The sequence below is a fragment of the Callorhinus ursinus genome, unplaced genomic scaffold, assembly GCF_003265705.2.
Source record: "Callorhinus ursinus isolate GAN/ISIS: 27379988/994484 unplaced genomic scaffold, GSC_fseal_2.0 scaffold7, whole genome shotgun sequence".
In the NCBI taxonomy this organism is placed as follows: Eukaryota; Metazoa; Chordata; class Mammalia; order Carnivora; family Otariidae; genus Callorhinus; species Callorhinus ursinus.
The window spans coordinates 42,341,254-42,361,951 of record NW_027397069.1 but is presented as its reverse complement, the minus strand read 5'-3'; positions in this window follow the sequence as shown (position 1 = coordinate 42,361,951).

The following is a 20,698-nucleotide window of genomic DNA, read 5'->3' as shown; positions in this document are numbered from 1 at the left end:
TCCTCCATCCCGTCCCTTAAATCATTGCTGTCATTCATTTCACTTATGCATAAGCACACTTAAGGACTCATACATAATATATGATACATATTTACACACATAGATAATTGTTGGTATTATCTTGAACAAACCGTTATCTGTTAGATCAATTAGCAGTAAGAAAAAAATATGTTTTTATTTCACCTTAACTTATTCCTTGTTCTATGCTCTTTGTTATTTTAAGTAGATCTGAGTTTCTGACCTAATCATGTTCCTTTTCTCTAAAACTTCTTTTAACATCTCTTGTAATGCAGGTCTACTGGCAACAGGTGCCCTCAATTTTTGTTTGAGAAGGTTGTTATTTCTTCTTTACTTTTGAATGATAATTTCACGGGGGACAGCATTTTAGCTTGGTGGGTCTTTTCTTTTTCTGTCAACACTTGAGCTATTTTATTCCACTCTCTTCTAGCTTGCAGAGTTTCTGAGGAGAAGTTGGATATAATTCTTATCTTTCCTCCTCTATTGATAAGATTTTTTTCCCCCTCTGGCTTCTTTCAGAATTTTGTCTTTATCTTTGATAAAACTACATTTTCTGTATTTTTTTTAAGATTCTGCCCATCTTTTTTTATTATTATTATGTTATGTTAATCACCATACATTACATCATTAGTTTTTGATGTAGTGTTCCATGATTCATTGTTTGCATATAACACCCAGTGCTCCATGCAGAATGCGCCCTCTTTAATAAACCCATCACCAGGCTAACCCATCCCCCCACCCCCTCCCTTCTAGAACCCTCAGTTTGTTTCTCAGAGTCTATAGTCTCTCATGGCTCGTCTCCCCCTCTGACTTCCCCCCTTCATTCTTCCCCTCCTGCTATCTTCTTCTTCTTCTTTTTTTTTTTTTTTACATATAATTTATTTGTTTCAGAGGTACAGATCTGTGATTCAACAGTCCTACACAATTCACAGTGCTCACCATAGCACATACACTGCCCAATGTCCATCACCGAGCCACCCCATCCCTCCCACCCCCCACCACTCCAGCAGCCCTCCGTTTGTTTCCTGAGATTAAGAACTCCTCATATCAGTGAGGTCATATGATACATGTCTTTCTCTGTTAATTTAAAAATGATATGAAGGGCATAGTTTTTGACATGTATCCTGCTTGGTGATCTGTAAGCTTCTTGGATTTGTGTTTTGGTATCTGACATCAATTTAGGGAAATTGTCAGTCATTATTGTTTCAAATATTTCTTCTGTTCCTTTCTTTTTCTTCTTCTGGTATTTCTATTACACATACATTACACCTTTTGTCATTGCCCCATAATCCTTGGTTATTCTGTATTTTCAGTCTTTGTTATTTTACTCTGCTTTTTGAGCACTCTATGGATAAATCTCCTAGCTTAGAATTTCTTTCCTCAGCTGTGTCCAGTCTACTAATGAGCACATCAAAGATATTCCTCATTTCCTTTTGTGTGTTTTCTTGTGTCCAGCATTTCTTTTGGTCCCTTCTAAGGATTTCCATCTCTGCTTACACTGCCCATCTGTTCTTGCATGCTGTCTATCCATTAGAACCCTTAGCATGTTAATCAGATTTGTTTTAAATTTCCTATCTGATAATTCCAATGTCTTTAACTGTCTTGTTCTGTCTCATCATATATGTTTTTTGTTTTGTTTTGTTTTGTTTTTTTGTTTTTGCCTTTTGGTATGCCTTGTAATCTGGTCAAGCTCCTGGAGGCAAATCCCACAGATGGATCCCACATAGGGTGCTCCCCTATGTCTGGTCCTCCTAGAATTTTTAACACTCAGAATTGTCCACAGTAAGTCTATAGAAATTCCTTAATTACAGTTCAGGTTTTCCTACCTTAGCACTAGGTCTTATGGCATTTTCTGCTTGTGAATCTCTGCTCTGATAATCTGCAACTCTCTCTGTTTGTCTGTATCTCTCCAGTCTCCTGGGCAGCAGTTTGCCTTGTGTCCTCCCCTCTCTCCAAGAGGAGTTGTTGATTTTTCAGTCTGCTCAGCTTTGTACTTGTTAGGAATAGCAGAATGGCAAGTCTGAAGTTCTTAACAAAGCTTGAAACTGGGGGTGCTTGCTGGCTCAGTTGGTATAGCATGTGACTCTTGAACTCAGGGTTGTGAGTTTGAGGTCCACATTGGATGTAGAGATTATTTAAAAATAAAAAAAATTAAAAAACAAAATAAAAACAAACAAACCAAAACCCCAAAAAACAAACAAACCAAAAAAAAACCCCCAAAGCCTAAAACTGGAAGTAGTCTCAGTACTTTTACTGGGCAAGCATATGATCTTTTTCTGAATAAATCCAGGCAAAAAAAAAAGGCATTTGAAAAGAAATTGATTTCAAAAGAATCAAATCCTGCTGACAAATCAGAGGATATGTTTTCCCATATTATGAAAAGAGATATTATAAAATTTAAATTTATAAATTTTGATATTGAAATTATTCAAGAGATCATCATTTCTTCGTAATTAGATCTGGCAAACATGGAGAGAAAACCAATCCAGAAGAAGATTATAAGAAATTCTAGAGGATTTTGATTATATACTTCAAAATTTGCACACAAAAACAACTGTGCTATGATAAAAGGAATTGTCATAGAAAAAGGTATTTTTTTTGAGTAGAAGACATATTTGAATATTTAGAACAAACTGGTTAATGGATTCCCAAGCAAAAGTAATGGAAAATATAACACATAAATATTTGCTGATGATTTTGAAGGATAAAGAAAAAGATTCCACAAATATCCAGAAAGAAAATTTAATTTCTTATAAATTAATTAAATTTTGTATTAACTTATATATAGTCTTTTGTCTTTCGAAGGGCTGTAATTCTGTATCTAGCTGTTTATCTAATTTTGAGGGGGGAAACTAGTACTTAAAAATTACTTATTTAGCCAATTCATTTATAAGCAAAAGCTCATGAGTTGTACCCCGTAGTAATTAAAAAACAAACAAAAAAGCTCTTCAGATGTATTCCTATAGCCTGAGAGAAAAAAAAAAAAAAAAAAAAAAAAAATTAAATGTTGGGAAGTGATACTCTTAAAGATGTTTTAAAGAAACAATTTACAGAATTATATCCAGGTAAATTTGTTTAACATGGTTTAGGCAATGTACTTAACATGCCAAAAGGAATCCTTGGTATTAAAAAGAACATCATGGAGCAAGATTTTTTTACTGCCTAAGAAAAATTAAAAAAACAAACAAACAAACAAACAAAAACCTAAAAGGAGAATGCCAGAATAAATCCTGTCATTGTGGGTTGGATTCTCTAGTATTAGAGTGAACTCGTGTGTGTTTTCTTAAATGCATATGCAAATACATAAATACATAAATAAATATAGATGTATGTGTATGCATGGGTTAATATGCACACATTTATCACCTCATTCTGTCTGTCAAGAAAGCCTAGAAGCAGTGACACTCCAGGAACAATAAGCACGCTCAGCACCCAGATCTTGATTTATAAATATCACTCTCCAACAAATGAACTAGAGTTCCTTGAAGAAGTGGTTGAGTATAGAGCCAGAGCATGGAAAACAAAAAATGAAACTCAAACACCTTCACAATCTGAGCAACAAAATTCATTAAAATAGTATTGGATTTAACTAAAAAAAATCTATATTTTTATCCATAAATGTTTCTATAAAACATATATAGATATATATTGGAAGCAGTAAGGTGAAGCAATTAACCATAAAATTTCTAGGCTTGTTTTCTTTCTTTTTCTTTTTCCCATAGTTTTAATGTTTTAGACTTCTAAATGACTGCCTCATAAGAAGAGTACTTAAAGAGGTGCCTGGGTGGCTCAGTCAGTTAAGCTTCTGCCTTTGGCTCAGATCATGATCCCAGGGTCCTGGGACTGAGCCCTGCATCAGGCTCCCTGCTCAGCGGGGAGCCAGCTTCTCTCTCTCTCCCTCTGCCTCTCCCCCAGCTTGTGCACGCTCTCTCTCTCTTTCTCTCTTGCTCACTCTCTCTCAAATAAATAAAATAAAAACTTTTTTTTTAAAGAAGAGTACTTAAAGCTTATAAAGTAAAAGTACGGAATTTCCAATAAGGATATATGAGAAGTTCGAATTAAAAAATTCTCTCAATAACCTTCATTTCAGTGAATCTGAATACCCTAGATAAGTACAAAGTAGTAGGAAAATATAACACTCATGCACAATTTAAATGAAGTGTCTCATATAATGATTTAATTTAAATTTAATAAGCCAGTTATTGCAGGTTAATTAAATGGCACTTGATGATTAAAAGCATATTTATTTAGATTAACAGCTATTAAATGATCTTATCACACCTTTTATGGTTAATTTTATTTTAACTATATTTTAAATTATTTAAAATTTCATCTTGTGCCCACTTCTGTTTGAAATAGTACCTTTAGTTTAAGATTAAAATCTTTACCTTTTTAAAAAAGTCTCTTTAATCATTTGCAAACTAATTTATTATTATTAAATAAATGGATCATTTGCAAACTAATTTATTATTATTAAATAAACAGAAAACACTGTGAAGCAAAAGAGCATGGAGATATTTAAAAAGATCAACAGACAATTAAAGTAAGGTAAAATGGAAGTAAGCAGCTGAATTTTCAAAGGAACATGCTCACAGTTCATTAATACGTTTTTAATTATAAAATTTCTCTCATAAGTCTTACTGGCACATTTTATTTTTAATAATAATAGCAAACATTTATTAAACACATTTGTGTCAGGCAAATCTTTAAGAGTGCTGCTTTAGGGGCACCTGGGTGGCTCAATTGGTTAAGCATGTGACTCTTGATTTTGGCTCAGTTCATGATCTCAGGGTCATGAGATCAAGCCCCCACCTGGGCTCCACAGGTGATTCTCTTTCTCTCTGCCCCTCCCCCTCACTCGCTCGCTCTCTCTCTCTCTCTCTCTTAGAAAAAGGGTGTTGCTTTAAAAAACCACACACACAAACTCATTTGATCTTCAAAACAGTTCAATGTGGTAGATGTTAGAATTATTTTCATTTTTTATATGGGAACTCAGAAATGGAGAGATTAAACTTTTCAATGAGAAAGAACTAGGAATTGACAAAACCAAGCCAGTCTGGCTCCAATTTCTGTATTTTTAACCCCTAGGCTATACTCCTACTCTGTGGTCAAAATGATCTTTCTGAGACCATTTGATTACAATAAGGTACAATAAACTACCAAAGTGGAGAAACAGCCAAGAATGACCGTGAACAACGGCTTTCAACTTCAGAGTCAGAGTTTGAGATCAGCTCCTCACCGAAGAAAGATGTGCATGAGAGAGAAAATTCCAGAAGCAGTTGATACTAATGGGAATAGGAAACAGATATTAAGGAACTTTAAGTTGTAAAAGAGAACACTGGGCTTTATATCTAAGAAAGCGGTTTTTAAGAGCATTCTTGATTTTAACAAAGATTGGTTAAGAAAAATCAGTTTCATTCATTCTTTTATTTGTGATAGTTTAGAAAATGCTGAAAGTGTGGTCAGAAGAGAAATTCGGAAAGATCTCAGGCTCTTTGATAACCACAAAATTGCTTTCCCCAAGTTAAAAACATACAACCTAATTGCTGGATGGAAACCTCACTGTTAAAGTGAAGGGAAGGGTGATTGCGAAATGGGTGTATGAGAAGGGAAAAGGACATTCTTTAGAAGGCTTTTAGTCATGTTTTTCTCTGCTCTGTGTGCACAGGTAGATAGATATATGGCTATATATGCCTGTTTGTTCCCATTAAAGTCATGCTCTACCTAGAAGACAGAGGATATTGTCTCTTCAATTCCCTGACCTATCTAGATAACTGTTTCCGACCGAGCTCACAGTGTGGTGGTTTAAAATCATGGAAACCATCATTAAATTGCCTAGATTCAATTGTAGCTCTGTGATTTGCCAGCTGCATGACTTTTTGCAATTTGTACTCTCTGGTCTCAGTTTCCTTATTTGTTAATTGGGACGATTTTATGAGGCTAAAAAAAGTTACAATTTTTAAAGTGTATTAAACATTTAGAAGTGGTTATTAAATAGATTCTCTTGATGGTTTTATGTATAACTGCTTGCTCCTTGTTTTTATCATAAAAGCAAATTTATTGCACATTTTATTAGCAGGACCATCACTTTCCACCACTTCACTGAAATCCTTCATTCATATCAAGAAATGTCATAGTAAATTCCTCACATTCAACATGTATTTCTTTAATGGCCATGACTTATGTTTCCCCAAGAAGCCGGCCCCTAAATGTGGCCAATTACTCAGTCATCTTATAGGCCCACTTATAATCAACTTTTTTCACATGTACTTTTACTGGGCCTAGAAAAACTAAACAGTTCTGAATTCTGGACTTGCCTTTTGGAATTATAGTGAATTATACAGTTTAGAGGTTCCTGGCCTTATCACATCCAAAGAATTCTCCATCATTTTTGTATGGACCATCTACATCTTGGATTACTCTCACCAGATTTTAATGAAACCAGCCCCGCCCCCCCGCCACCTTGTTTGCATCTAGACAGTGTAATAAAAACAAACTCAACATCTGTCTAAAAGGTATAAATAATGTAGATAAGTAAGCCAACCAGTATATCTTAATAACAGTGTTTAATGTAAACACTCAGTAACTGATGAAGGGTAGTTGGAAGAAAGGCAGGCAGGGACCAGCGTTTCCTCAGAGCAAACCACCCTTAAAAGGATTTTACACCATCCTGGAGGGAGCCCTCCACCCTTTCACATGTGATAGATAGATGACCAAAACCTGATTGGATGACAGGTGCAGGAAGGGTTAATCAGATTAAAACAGCCTAAACCCCTAGACTTAGAAACTCCAGGGTCAACCCCCTGGAGTCCCCTCCCTCTTCAGGAGCTTTGTACTATCACTTTGCTATTGCTCAATAAACCTTGCTTTGCTGCCCACCACTGTCAGGTCTACCTCTTCATTCTTCCAAGCAGCGTGACCAAGAACTACGAACGAAAAAAAATCCTGTAACATAATTCTGATAAAAATAAAACAAAAATGTAGCATTTAAACTCTCATGCTTTTTGGAAAGATGTGATTCAGTTATTAGTAACACTATAATGCAAGCTAATCATTTTTATTATGGCTTGTCAGAAGTCAGGAACTTATTGCTAGTTCAGAGAACACCTAACATATTGGTTCTTGCTTCTCCATCCCTGATCTGCTTTCTGTCCTCTGCCCCAACTCCAACCTTTACTTGACTCTGGAGAATATCCCGCATATAAAGAATTTTCTCTCTATTTTAGAAATGCCAATGAACTTGCTCATTGTAGTTTGTACATGTGGGTATGCTATTTGCTTTCTGTGTTGTAAATAAAGTCCTGCTGGGGGGAGGGAGCAGAAATAGAAGTAATTGGTTGTTGTTGTATTCAGCTTATAAATAAATGCATTGAACAAAATTTGGTGAATTATTACTTGGTTTCTTTAGTATCTGAGTGAACAAATTCAATGGAATGTGCTCTTTATCTCCTGGGTCTAGTCTTACTTCTACACATCTCCTCCCTTCCCTCCCGTTTTTTTCACCTAAATGAACAGTATTGTTTAGCCCAAACATGTTTTCTACTTCGGTATCCCTGGTGCACAGTATTGATAGAAGGGTATTACAGATAAGACTGTGTGGGAATGTGATCTGTTGACAAATTATCAGTAAGCTTGGGCCTGTGAACCTGACTAGGAATGAATCACAGGAGCCATTTCAGCATAGCTATTCCAGATATGGTAGAAATCATTATTTTGAAGTAGTAGTGAAACAAAGAGAAATTTGTTCCCATGGTAAGCCAGTAACACCTATACCCTCTCTCCCATGTAACATTTTGTATTTGGTCTAAATTTTGTTGTAGAAGTATTTTTTGTAAAAATTTATTTATTTATTTGACAGAGAGAGAGAGACAGCAAGAGAGGGAACACAAGCACAGGGAGAGGGAGAAGCAGGCTTCCCGCAGAGCAGGGAGTCCGATGCAGGGCTTGATCCCAGGACATTGGGATCATGACCTGAGCCAAAGAGCCAGTCGCTTAACCAACTGCACAACCCAGGTGCCCTTAGTAGAAGTATAAAAGACACCTCTCTTCATATAATAGTTTTTATGGTTTTAAAGAAACCAGGATTGATGCAGTACTTCAATATTTATTTAATGAGATTTCAACAACTGTTTGAGAGCACTTCAACAAATATGAGTAACTTGGTATTTAAATTATTTTTGCCCTAGATATTATTTTCCCAACTTTACACAGATCATAGGACACAAGAATGTTCAGGGGCTTGGTCGCCAGGTAAACATGAGTTTGTAACCCCATGTAGGCATAACTAAAATGCTCTGGAAGGGTTAAACTAACTTCTATGGGTATAATTCAATTATTTTTCCTGAACACTCAATCACAGTTTTATCTCTATTTTTAATTTTCTGTTTTAGAATAAGGACACATGTACTCTGTTCTCTTCCATGTCATTAAAGAGTAATTGATATTGATTATTGGATTTAGTAAGGAGAATTTAACTTAATAATGGAACTCCTAATAAATATTAAGTTATTAGGTCACGTCACTGAATCTTGGTGGCCCTTCCAAGGGTATTTTTACATAATATAATAATACTACATTAAACTTAGATACAGAAGAGAACCAAGAGGAAATCTACTAAAAACCATTTATGATAGCAAAATATATAGGTATATAATAAAATATATACAAAATGTATAGAAAGCCTAAGTATTAAGTTCAGGACTATTTGTGGAGATGATAATTTGATCATAATATTTCTGTTTACACCTGAGGAGGGAGGGGGAGAAAACCAAAAGTGATTGAAAAAACACTATGGAGTATAATTCAGTCATCTTAAGTAATGAAGAGGATGTACATGTATCCAGATGGATGGCTCATTAGCACATGTAAATAAGTGAAAAAAATTTAAAAACAGAATGCAATATACAACACAATACCATTATTTTCTACGTATAAAACAAAATTACAAATTTTATGAGGGTACATACAAACAAAATGAAATATATTAAATGCATAGGAATGGTTGCTACTGGTTGGGAGTGGGATATAGAGTTGAGAATAAATGGGACAAACAAATGATAAGTTGCTGTAACCTGAACTCCCCCTCCCCCAATGCAAAATAAAACCAATAAAAATTGTTGAGAAATAAGAGAACACCTAACTAAAAAGAAACATACAATGAAAAGATTACTTATAAAGCTACTGACTCACCCATCTAACTTCACTGGAGTGAGAAATAAAGAAATAAAATGACAGTAAAGTTCAAAAGAATAGGAGGAACTGGTAAGAATAGCAAGGAATAATTTAAAACGATGATTAATTGAAGTTCATTCGAAAACAAGTTCATTCAGTAATTATTTGCCAAGCTATTTTTTCTAGGCATGGGAAACAAAAATTAACCTAAAAGATAAAAACTTGCCTTCATGAGGCTCCTATTCAAGTAGAATTAAGTTCTGAATTGTTCATATAATATATATATATATAGCACTAATGAAGAAAAAATATCCTATAAAGCAAAATGTTAGAAAGATATACAAAACAATATTTTTAATGTTCATATTTCTGATAATTCCAGTTTTCTTTTTAAGAGATTTTTATTGTCATATTAAACATTTATTACTTGGAAAATAAAAAAAAATAAAACATTGATTAAGTACAGACAGAAAAAACAAAATTATAAGGATAAAGTATAAACCTAAGAAAATAAAAATAAACTTTACTTCAGAGTAGTGCCCATATTACAGTACTTATCAAGTATTTAAAAATAGCAATTTAATTGTGTATAGTGATTTACCATATGGTAAAACCAGTAGTTTAAAGCATGTCTTATTTCATATTCATGAGAGAGAGTAACATAGGCTCCCTGAGCTCAAAAAATTTGTCACCGAGTAGCTGTGTAATTTGGCAACCACTTCTCTATCCTTTCTGTACTTCCATTTGATCATTTGTGAAATAGGGAGTACAATGGTGCGTATTTCATAGGGTGATTGAATAATCACCCTATGAAATCATCTTATTAAATTATAAGAAATATAAAACGCTTAAAATGACATTTCATACCAGTAAGCCCTCGGTAAGTGACAGTTAGTGTTATTATGTTATAGAATCTTCTATAGGAGGTGATAGACTATATTTGAATAATTTATATAACAAAGTTGGGAATATAAAATGTATCTACTCATAAAATTCTAAATCAAAAATATTCTGAAACCTGGAGAAATATTTACCTTATAATCTTAATTCAGTGTGAAAATTTTACTGTATCTTATTATTATGTGATTTACATTTAAATATAGTAACATTTGTTATTGTTTCTATTGAGGCATTACAAGATGTATTTTTTTTTTGCTTCTTCCAAGGAATCTTTGCTTCTCCTTGCAAACATGTTATAAAACCGTATCACTAGATTGCTATACAATTTATTTAGGTATAGAAAGTTTTTCCTAACTGCTAATTTGTGGATTGCTCTGGTTTTGTTTAATTTGGAGAAGATTTTCGTACTTTTATGAAGATGGTGGATGATATCAGCTCATAAAGTGATACTGCTGGGATTAAGATGAAGTCAGCCTGGGGGATCAACATAGAATCAGGATTTCAGCTGCACCTGTTGTATGGGCTATCTGGAGAGGCTTTGACTCCACAGTGCAGATGTGGGTTTTAGAGATGAAAGGTATATTGTGGAGTTTGAAGAAATGCTGCCTAATAGTAATTCCTACACTTCCGGTTGCATAACTCCTTTTATTTTGATATTTAGAAAATATTTCATAATGTACTTAGGGATATAAAAGTTGTGTGCTACTTTATCTTTTTATTTTTATTTTTATTTATTTATTTTAAAGATTTTATTTATTTATTTATGAGAGAGAGCATGCAAGAGAACACAAGCAGGGGGAGCAGCAGAGGGAGGGGGAGAAGTAGACTCCCCGCTGAGCAGGGAGCCCAATGTAGGACTCGATCCCAGGACCCTGGGATCATGACCTGAGCAGAAGGCAGATGCTTAACCGACTGAGCCACCCAGGCGCCCCTCTTTTTATTTTTTCGAAATAAAAAGAGGACTTTTTGAGGATTTTTTCGAGATACCTAAAAGCTACTGCTAAAATTAGAGTCTGAATAAATACACAAATATGCTAGACTGAAAGGATTTCACTTTTCTTATTCTGTTTGTCTATTGTGATCCCTAAAATAAATATTTGGAGAAAAAGGCATGTGGCCCAATGCCATTCATTGACTAGGGACAATTCTTTTAGATCTGAGATAACTCTAAATAATAGATCTGTTATCTTTGTTATAAATGTGGGTCATTCTATTTGCCTCAAAAAGGAATCCATAGCTTCTTGAAGCAGTATAAATTCTGTTTTGTGGAATAGCGATAATGGCTGTGACTTTCAACATCTATTATTGTTATTGTTGTTGTTTTATTTGTAATTGCCCAAACTCAGAAACAACTAAAATGCCTTTCAGTAGGTGAATGGATATATAAATTGTGGTGCATCTAGACAACAAAACATTATTCATCCCTGAAATGAAATGAACTATCAAGCCATGAAAGACATGGAGTCACCTGAAATACCTATTACTAGTGAAAAAAGCCAGTTGGCTTAGTTGTCATTCCAACTATATGACAAGGTGGAACTATGGAGACAGTAAAAAGATCAGCAGTTGTGGGGAGAGGGGTTTAAGAGCCGAAGCACAAAAGATTTTAGGGCAGTGAAAATACTCTCTATAATACTATAATGGTGGATACATGTCATCATATCTTTTTCCAAACTCACCAAGACTGGACCCTACGGTAAACGATGGACTTTGGGTGTCAGTGTGGGCCATCAGTTGCAACAAATGTACTACTCTTATGACAGGTGTTGATAATGGGGGAGGCTGTGCACGTTGGGGAGGGGGAGGAAGTATAGAGGCTATCTATACCTTCCTCTCAATTTCTATAAACAGGAAACTGCTTTAAGAAGTAAAGTCCTTTTGGGGCTCCTGAGTCCTTAAGCGTCTGCCTTCTGCTCAGGTCATGATCCCAGAGTCCTGGGATCCAGCCTCGCATCCGGCTCCCTGCTCTGTGGGAAGCCTGCTTTTCCCTCTCCCACTCCCCCTGCTTGTGTTTCCCCTCTCGCTGTGTCTCTCTCTCTCTGTCAAATAAATTAAAAAAATCTTTAAAAAAAAGAAGTAAAGTCCTTTTAAAAATTTTTTTGGCAAAATGTCTTTTGTTTCTGTTTTTGTTCTTTGGATTTTGTTTTTGTTTTTTGGTTTTTGTTTGTTGTTTGTTTTTGTTTCAGGAGTAGAATTTAGTGATTCATCACGCAGCGCTCACCACAACAGGTGCCCTCCTTAATACCAATTACCCATTTAGCCCATCCCCCATCCACCTCCCCTCCAGCAACCCTCAGGCTGTTCTCTACAGTTAAGAGTCTCTTTAGGTTTGCTTCCCTCTCTTTTTTTTTTCCCCTCCTCCTATGTTGATCTGTTTTGTTTCTTAAGTTCCACATATGAGTGAAATCATATGGTATTTGTTTTTCTCTGACTGACTTATTTCACTTAACATAATACACTCTAACTCCATCCACATCATTACAAATGGCAAGATTTCATTCTTTTTGATGGCTGAGTAATAATTCCATTGTCTATATATACCCCCTCTTCTTTACCTACTCATCAGTTAGTGGACACCTGGACTCTTTCCATACTTTGGCCATTGTTGATAACGCTGGTACAAACATTGGGATGCATGTGCCCTTTGAGTAAGTATTTTTGTTTCTTTCGGGTAAATACCTAGTCATGCAATTGCTGGGTCTTAGAGTAGTTCCATTTTGTTATTTATGTTTCCTGTGTTGTTAATTTTAGCCATTCTGACAGGTATGAGGTAATATCTCATTGTTGTTTTGATTTGGATTTCCCTGATGATGAGTGATGTTAAGCATCTTTTCATGTGTCTGTTGGCCATCTGGATGTCTTCTTTGGAAAAATGTCTATTCATGTCTTCTGCCCATTTCTTAACTGGATTATTTGTTTTCTGAGTAGTGAGCTTGATAAGTTCTTTATAGATTTTAGATACAAACCCTTTATCAGATATGACATTTGCAAATATCTTAGTATCTATTTTTGTTAAATGAATTTGTAAGTGGATGGTATTGAAGAGGATTTGTACAAAAAAGGAGTTAAATGACAGAAAAGAACAATGGAACCAGGCAAGATAAATGTGAAAAGACCTAGATATTATGGGTCAGGAATTTTAGCATTTCTCTATTAGAGTAAGCACAGGATCAAAATTTTTAATATATTCTTAAACTATTTAGGGGGTGAGAATTCTGAAACAGGTATCTTTGTTTCAAAACCTGGGACCTACAATTTCCTATCTGTATGACCTCAACTGGACAAATTACTTAACCTATCTATAATTCATTTTTCTCAAATATAACATGTAATCCATCTGAGTTTGGGGGCATTATATAAGTTAATTTATGTAAAGCACTTAGAAAATGTCTGCTACAGGGACGCCTGGGTGGCTCAGTTGGTTAAGCGTTTGCCTTTGGCTCAGGTCATGATCCCAGCGCCCTGGGATCGAGTACCCCATCGGGTTCCTTGTTCAGCAGGGAGCCTGCTTCTCCCTCTGCCTGCCATTCCCCCAGCTTTTGCTCTCCCTCTCTCTGACAAATAAATAAATGAAATCTTAAAAAAAAGGAAAATGTCTGCTACATAGTATTATCTCAATATTGGATATTTGTATTGCCATTCTTGTTCCGCAGATAGATACTGAGAATTCTTTTGGAGTATGGGATCCTTTGTGCTTTGGGACTCATGGGCCAACAACTGGGCAGTGTTGTTTTTGTTGTTTTTCAGACTGCTGAATTACTTGTCTTTCTTTTTTTTTTTTTTTTAAAGATTTTATTTATTTATTTGAGAGGGAGAGAATGAGAGATAGAGAGCACGAGAGGGGAGAGGGTCAGAGGGAGAAGCAGACTCTCTGCTGAGCAGGGAGCCCGATGCGGGACTCGATCCCGGGACTCCAGGATCATGACCTGAGCCGAAGGCAGTCGCTTAACCAACTGAGCCACCCAGGCGCCCATTACTTGTCTTTCTGACATTATCTATGAAGATCACATCTGCAGTCCTCTTTAGACAATTTTAGAATAAGATTTTCAGCTCCAGAAGTTATATGATGATTGCCATGTTTTGATATACAATCCATCTTATTTCTGTAGTGCTGTTTGTTTTATTTTCAGGTCATCCAAAAACTGCAGGGCTGCTAGTATTAGGAATGCTATAGAATAAATTAATGGGTCTGTACAAAAAACTTATCTATTAGTATTGATGAGAAAAGGAGTACCAAACATTTGTATTCGAAAACACTTGTATTTGTATTGGAAGTTGAGAAAAAGAGAGAGAGTGAAGTGACTGAATCCTAAGTTAAAATAAAAAGCCTGAATAAAAACCACAGAGCTTTGGAATTCCATTCCTAACCAACCAATGGGGGCTGGAGCAGGTCTGGCTGGGTAAGACACAGTCGACAGAGTCAAAGCCTTATGAAGGTCATGTTTTAAAAAGGAATTAACCTGGGCCAAACTAATGCTCTGTGATCCTGTGAACAGAGAAACTCACTTGGAAGAGACCTGTGCTAGGCTTTGGAAGTTTTCCTTTAGTTAAATCAAGATAGGATAATAAAAGATGACCTATCCTTCTTAATCAATCCCCAGAACTTCTACGGAAAAGTCCACATCCTCCTGATCACCTTAGTGAGGACCATAGGTGTCTAGAGAGGTGATCTAAATACCAAATACAGGAAACTTAGAATTCCATTCATTCTCTTTTTCTTTGTCTCCTTTTCTGTCTATCTGTCTCTTTCACACACACACACACACACACACACACACACACACACACACTCTCTCTCTCTCAATCATTTTCTCTCTCTCTTTAAAGGTAAAAGACAATCAGTAAGAAATCCGATACCCAGAAGTTTGCATTAACCAGAAATTCACAGATCATTGTCTAGAACGCAACTCTGAAAATTTCCAGGTATCTTTCCTTTGACTACACAAAACTATGTGCTTTTTTGCAATTCTTTTGTGTGACATTAAGCTAATATTTGTAAAGTATAATAGTAGCAAGTATAAATACCATCTCCAAAGAATTAAATAATTTGAAATATAATTGCTCTGTTGATGAAGATAATAGTTTGGGGAGGAAATCATAGTATGTCATTAAAAAAACAAAAACCTCACTCATTTCCATTGAACTACATATTTTAATTTAATTTGGTTTTGTAGGATTTGTCCCCACAGCACATAATGAAATCTTAATCAAAGTGGGAGTAAATATTATTAATTTAGTTTCTGCATTTATATGCCAAGGTAGTTTAAAATCATTTTTTTCTTCCTTAACATGTGATGTTTTTCTGTCATGATTTGATCCCAACAGGCACAAAAATTTTGAATATTATCTGTTGTGCAAAGCCATCATCATTCACTTCTGAACAAAGCTGTCATTGATTCCATTAGATTTTCTATGATATAATGACAGTCTAATATGGCTATAAAATTGCTCTTGACATGATTAGTTGTCTGTTTTTGATTCTTACAACTTTATTTTAAGCCAAAAACCACCCTTTAAAAAAGAGTCTAAATCAATTACATAGAAATATTTATAATTTTGGGAATCTAGATGGTGATTATGTGGTTATTCACTCTACAATTCTTTCAACTTCGTTGTATATTTATAATATTTATAATAAAATGAAAAAAAAGTCTGATAGAGACACATGGTTAAACTATGGCATACTCTAGAAGAGCCATATACAGACCAATTTTCATTGGCTCCTGGTATGACTCTAACTGCATTCAGATCTATATCTTCACCTCTTTGAAAATCGTGGATAACATTAGAATCATTGATTAATGAGCGATATTGTCTTTTCTCTTAAAACAATGCTAACTAGCAGTTAGAGTACAGCAAATGGCGCATATAGTAAATTTAGATTTATGACTCTTTCAGTCTTTGTCACTGACTCTGAGTAAGCTTATTGGGCAGAATTTTAAACTCTTACCACTTAGATTTCGATCCCAAATTCTATGAGGATAAGGAGTGTATTTCCAAAGTTTACCAGTCTCCAAAGTTTAGAGGAGACCCTGCCATGGCATATTTGTATGCAGAATTTGTTGAATTTGAATTTGTAAATGGAAAACTGTCCCCTTACTAACCATGTATCAGCATATTTAATACCTGTTATATTACCTGGTACATAGTAGGTCCATCAGTAAATATTCCCTGAAGGAAGAAAAAAGGAAGCAAGGAAAGAAGAAGGAAGAAGGATGGAAGGAAAGATAGAAAAAAGAAATTATTGTTCTTTGCTTTGATTTGTTCAGTGTCCAGCAGTGACACTAGTTATGTCCCTTCTAAGTCTTCTCAATATAAATCAAATTTAAAGGAAAAAAAAAAGTATTTTTCCTAAATTTCTCAATTCTGTTCAACTGCATCACCTTTCTTCATGCTTTTATCATATATTGCCCTGGTTGTGAGAGAAAATGGGAGGTCAGTAAGCTAATATTTATGGTCCGGGTGGTGAGGTGAGACGGATTTCAGTCGGATCCCTAGTTCCTTGTGGTGTGACTCTCGTCTTTGACTAGTAAACAAAGAGTAAATTTCAGTGAAATGCATCATTTGAGAGTTAAGTCCATTAAATGTTCCTTGTGATGTTTAAAAGTGCTTACAAAAGGCCTCTACCTGTCTTTCCCTATATGTGGTCCCTTAAACAATACAGTTTGTCTTAAGTTGACCACATTTAAATTTAAACCAATTCAATCAATTGTACACATCAACTACTATGGGCAAGGTGTTGCACTGAAAGTTGTAAGAAAAATATAAAGTGAAGGGACACCTGGGTGGCTCAGTCATTAAGCGTCTGCCTTCGGCTCAGGTCATGATCCCAGGGTCCTGGGATCGAGCCCCTCATTAGGCTCCCTGCTATGTGGGAAGCCTGTTTCTCCCTCTCCCACTCCCGCTGCTTGTGTACCCTCTCTCACTGTGTCTCTCTCTGTCAAATAAATAAAATCTTAAAATATATATATATATAAAAAGTGAAGAAAAATCAAACTTCTGATCAGATTGTTGTTTCAGCGAGAATAGTAAATGGTTAAAGAATAAAAAACAAAAAGATTTTTCAGCCTCAGACGCCAGGGATCTTTTCTAGGAATTAAAGGAAGGAAAAGAAAGAGTTGAATATTGCATGCCTACCCTACTAATAGCCATCTGTGTCCTCAGGATTGACCCTGACCTCTCCACTCCACTGCCCATATAGTTTCTTGTTTTACTTTTGTATAGTTTTAACACAATTAAAAATCTTTAGCTCTGAATGCTCTGGTTGGCAGAGTAAGAGCAATAATAGTTCGAAGACCCCCATTTCGCAAGCAAGCTCCAAGAACAAAAATAAAACCTTTTTCCAGCTCACAAAAGTCCAGAGAGAGAGATTAATTAAAGTCAGAAGAGAAAACACACACACATACACACACACACACCTTCCCAGTATTGTCATGACGGTGATTTTTTTTCCTACTCTGCTTACAAAGTCTTTCTCCTTCAAGTATGTTCTGTGATAAAACAATAGTCTCTTCAAGTAAAATTCAAAACATTGCAGTATTTATGAATAAATCTCCCTCCTAAGCCCATATTTTAGGAATCCTAAAAGGGTTGCTAATATAAATTCTGTCACATTTACATATTACGTTCTTTCTCATCCAGTTTTAACTTGTGCACAGTCATTAATCTTGGAAGTTAGCCTTATTTTTATGTAAGGTTTACCATTTTTTCAGGTCTCTTGACACAGTGTACTATTTGCTTACCATGGTTCCCCCCTTGAGCTCCTGGAGTATGTATTTAAATGGCAGGGTTAACGCTGGATTTCTCCCACACTCTGAGGTAATTTACATAAGCATCCTCAGGGGTCTCTGAAGTTCCTAGGGAACATAATATTGCCCAGGATAATAGGATGCCTAGACAATGGTTTGTCCTTTGAATCCTGACTTTTACTTATGGTTTCAGGATCCCTTTAGAAGAGCCCGAACTTCTTTAAGGTTTTTGTTTCTGTGAGGAGGAAAAATATGCTGAATCAAAGCTCTATAGTGTGCTTTCAATTTCTACATTTTAACCAACACTAAAAGCTAAAGAACCAAGCTGTCTCTGAAGTATTGTTGGGTATGATGGCTAGGGAGGAGGGAAAACCTGCTGCTCTGTGGTGGAGAAAGAAATCCAGGGATTCTTTGTGCTGAGCGAGATAACATACCCTTTACATGTTTTCCTACACAGCTGGCAAAAATGACTTTCTTCCCTTATTTCTTTCCTCTTCCATCTTTTCTCTTACCCTACCTTATTGGCTTATTTGGTCATGGAAGAAAGAGTAGTTGTTATACAAACTGTATGATGAGTTGAGGAGGACATCCTGAGGGTATATACCTGTGTTTTGTAAGGTAATTTTATATCAGCAAATGATGCACAACTGGGCAGTATACTTCCTGTCAGGGAAATAAGTTTTCCTTGCTAAGTTATAAGGTTTCAAAATGGAAATGCTACTTTAGCAGCATATGACTTAATATATTAATTTTATTTCTTGGTTTACTACATTTGTTTTGATTCAGGTTTTATTTTAATTTTAAAATACTAAGGTATTGTCAAATGTGCTTTATGTTTTTATTCCTGATATTTTCAGTGTAAGTCTGCAGTGACTATTGCAAAACTATGAAGATATTTCAAATCACAAAGGCATTTGGTACACGTCAAATTATTTACCAGTACCACAATAAATGTGGTGTGCCAGCACCACAACATGGATTAAAATCATGGATCAATTAAAGTTCAGTCTCCTGCCACAATATATCATATTAATACTACCAGATGCCTGTGGTTTTAGGGGAGAACTAGTAGTTCAGAGTATTGGGAAATGAAAATAAATCGCTTTGCTTTTTTCTTTCTAATTTTTCAGTTTGAAATTAAAGCAGATTGTTTTACAGAAGGGAACAAAGCTAAATATGTTTTGATAATTAATGGAATGTAACTGGATCCCTAATAGCCAATCTCTAATGAGATGCCAACTTGGTGTAGCAGGAAGGACCTTGGATTGAAACTTAGAATCAGGTTTGAAAAACCACAAAAGTCCTGTCACTTAATAACTGTGTGACTTTGATGAAGTCACTTTACCTCTTTAGTCACCAACTTCAATGTGTAGAATACATTATTATCACAGGGACACCTGGGTGGCTCAGTTGGTTAAGCATCTGACTCTTGATTTCTGCTCAGGTCATGATCTCAGGGTCGTGGGATGGAGCCCCACCTTGGGCTCTGCACTCAGCAGGGAGTCTGCTGGAGAGTCTCTCTCTCTCTCTCCCCCTCCCCTGCTCTTTCTCTGTCTCTCAAATAAATAAATAAATCTTTTTTTAAGAACATATTATTGTCATAAATCTATATGGAAGAGAGAGAGAGCAATTAGAGTTCCACAGAATGAACTCTGGAAGGAATTTCCACTCTACTCGCAACAGACACAAGCACACATGGACACACATGCATCATGTAGGTATTTTACCAGTTAGATCAATCTACAGTGGTCTACAAAGCCTACAAAACAGTCAGTATTTCCCATGTAGTCAATACATGTAAAGTATTAGTAGATTTATGTGAGTGAGACATAAAGTTAAAAATACAGATTCAGTCATCAAGAAACAGTAGGCATACATGGAAAGACAATTAATAGTGTAAGGCCTTTTATGAATGGATCCCAACTAATGATTGTTTAGTTAGGGCTAAGAGGCAGGATGTGTTTTGGACAATCTAACTTCAGAAGGGAAATATTTAAGGATGGAGATGATTTCACAACAGTGCAAAGAAAGCCTAGTTAACTAGGCTTGAAGAAGGGCCAGCTCTAGGTGAAGTCTCATTCTTTCCTTGCTTTATGACTTCACACTCTTAGAATGATCTTGCCATGTTTGATTACTTCTTCACTGTCTAAACCTCCCTCAGGTTGCCATGTATGCAGACTCATCATTCCTTCCTTCATTTTGCCATTCATTGACTCATTCGGTTATTTCGTTGCATTGAGTTTCTACCAGCTGTTAAGACATTATCTAGGTTACCTACGCAAATATAAAATTGAATAAGACACACTTTTGTTTTATAAGGAAATTGAGGACTGGAGGTAAAACAATACAATAGACATATTGAAGGGAAATGTGGCTCTTAAGTAAAAGTAGTACATACATATTACTTTAAATGAATGCAGTCACTAGCAGGATAAAGAAAGTACTCAGAGAAGAAGAGTTATTTGAACTGGATTTAGAGGTATAAATAGTATTTCATTTCACTGAGAGGGGAAATCATGTATTTCATGGAGAAAAATTGGCACAATTAGTGCATAAAAGCAAGAAGATAAAGTATTTATTGGGGAAGACTGTGTATTCTTATTTAAGGAGGACAATGAAAAGTGTAAGTAGATCAAGTTCAAATGTGGGATGTGAAATTTAAACATTAATCCATTTACAGCAAGATCCAGCGTAAGTTTTTATCAGTGCTGTGCTGTTTAAAGTACCTATTTAAAAAAATGTATTATAATTTTGAGAAAGATATAAGAGAGAGTATAGAGACTGGAATCTGGAAAAACAGTTAGGACCACCATGAAGATCTGAACCAGAAGACTGGCATCAATATAAAAGGTGACTATGAG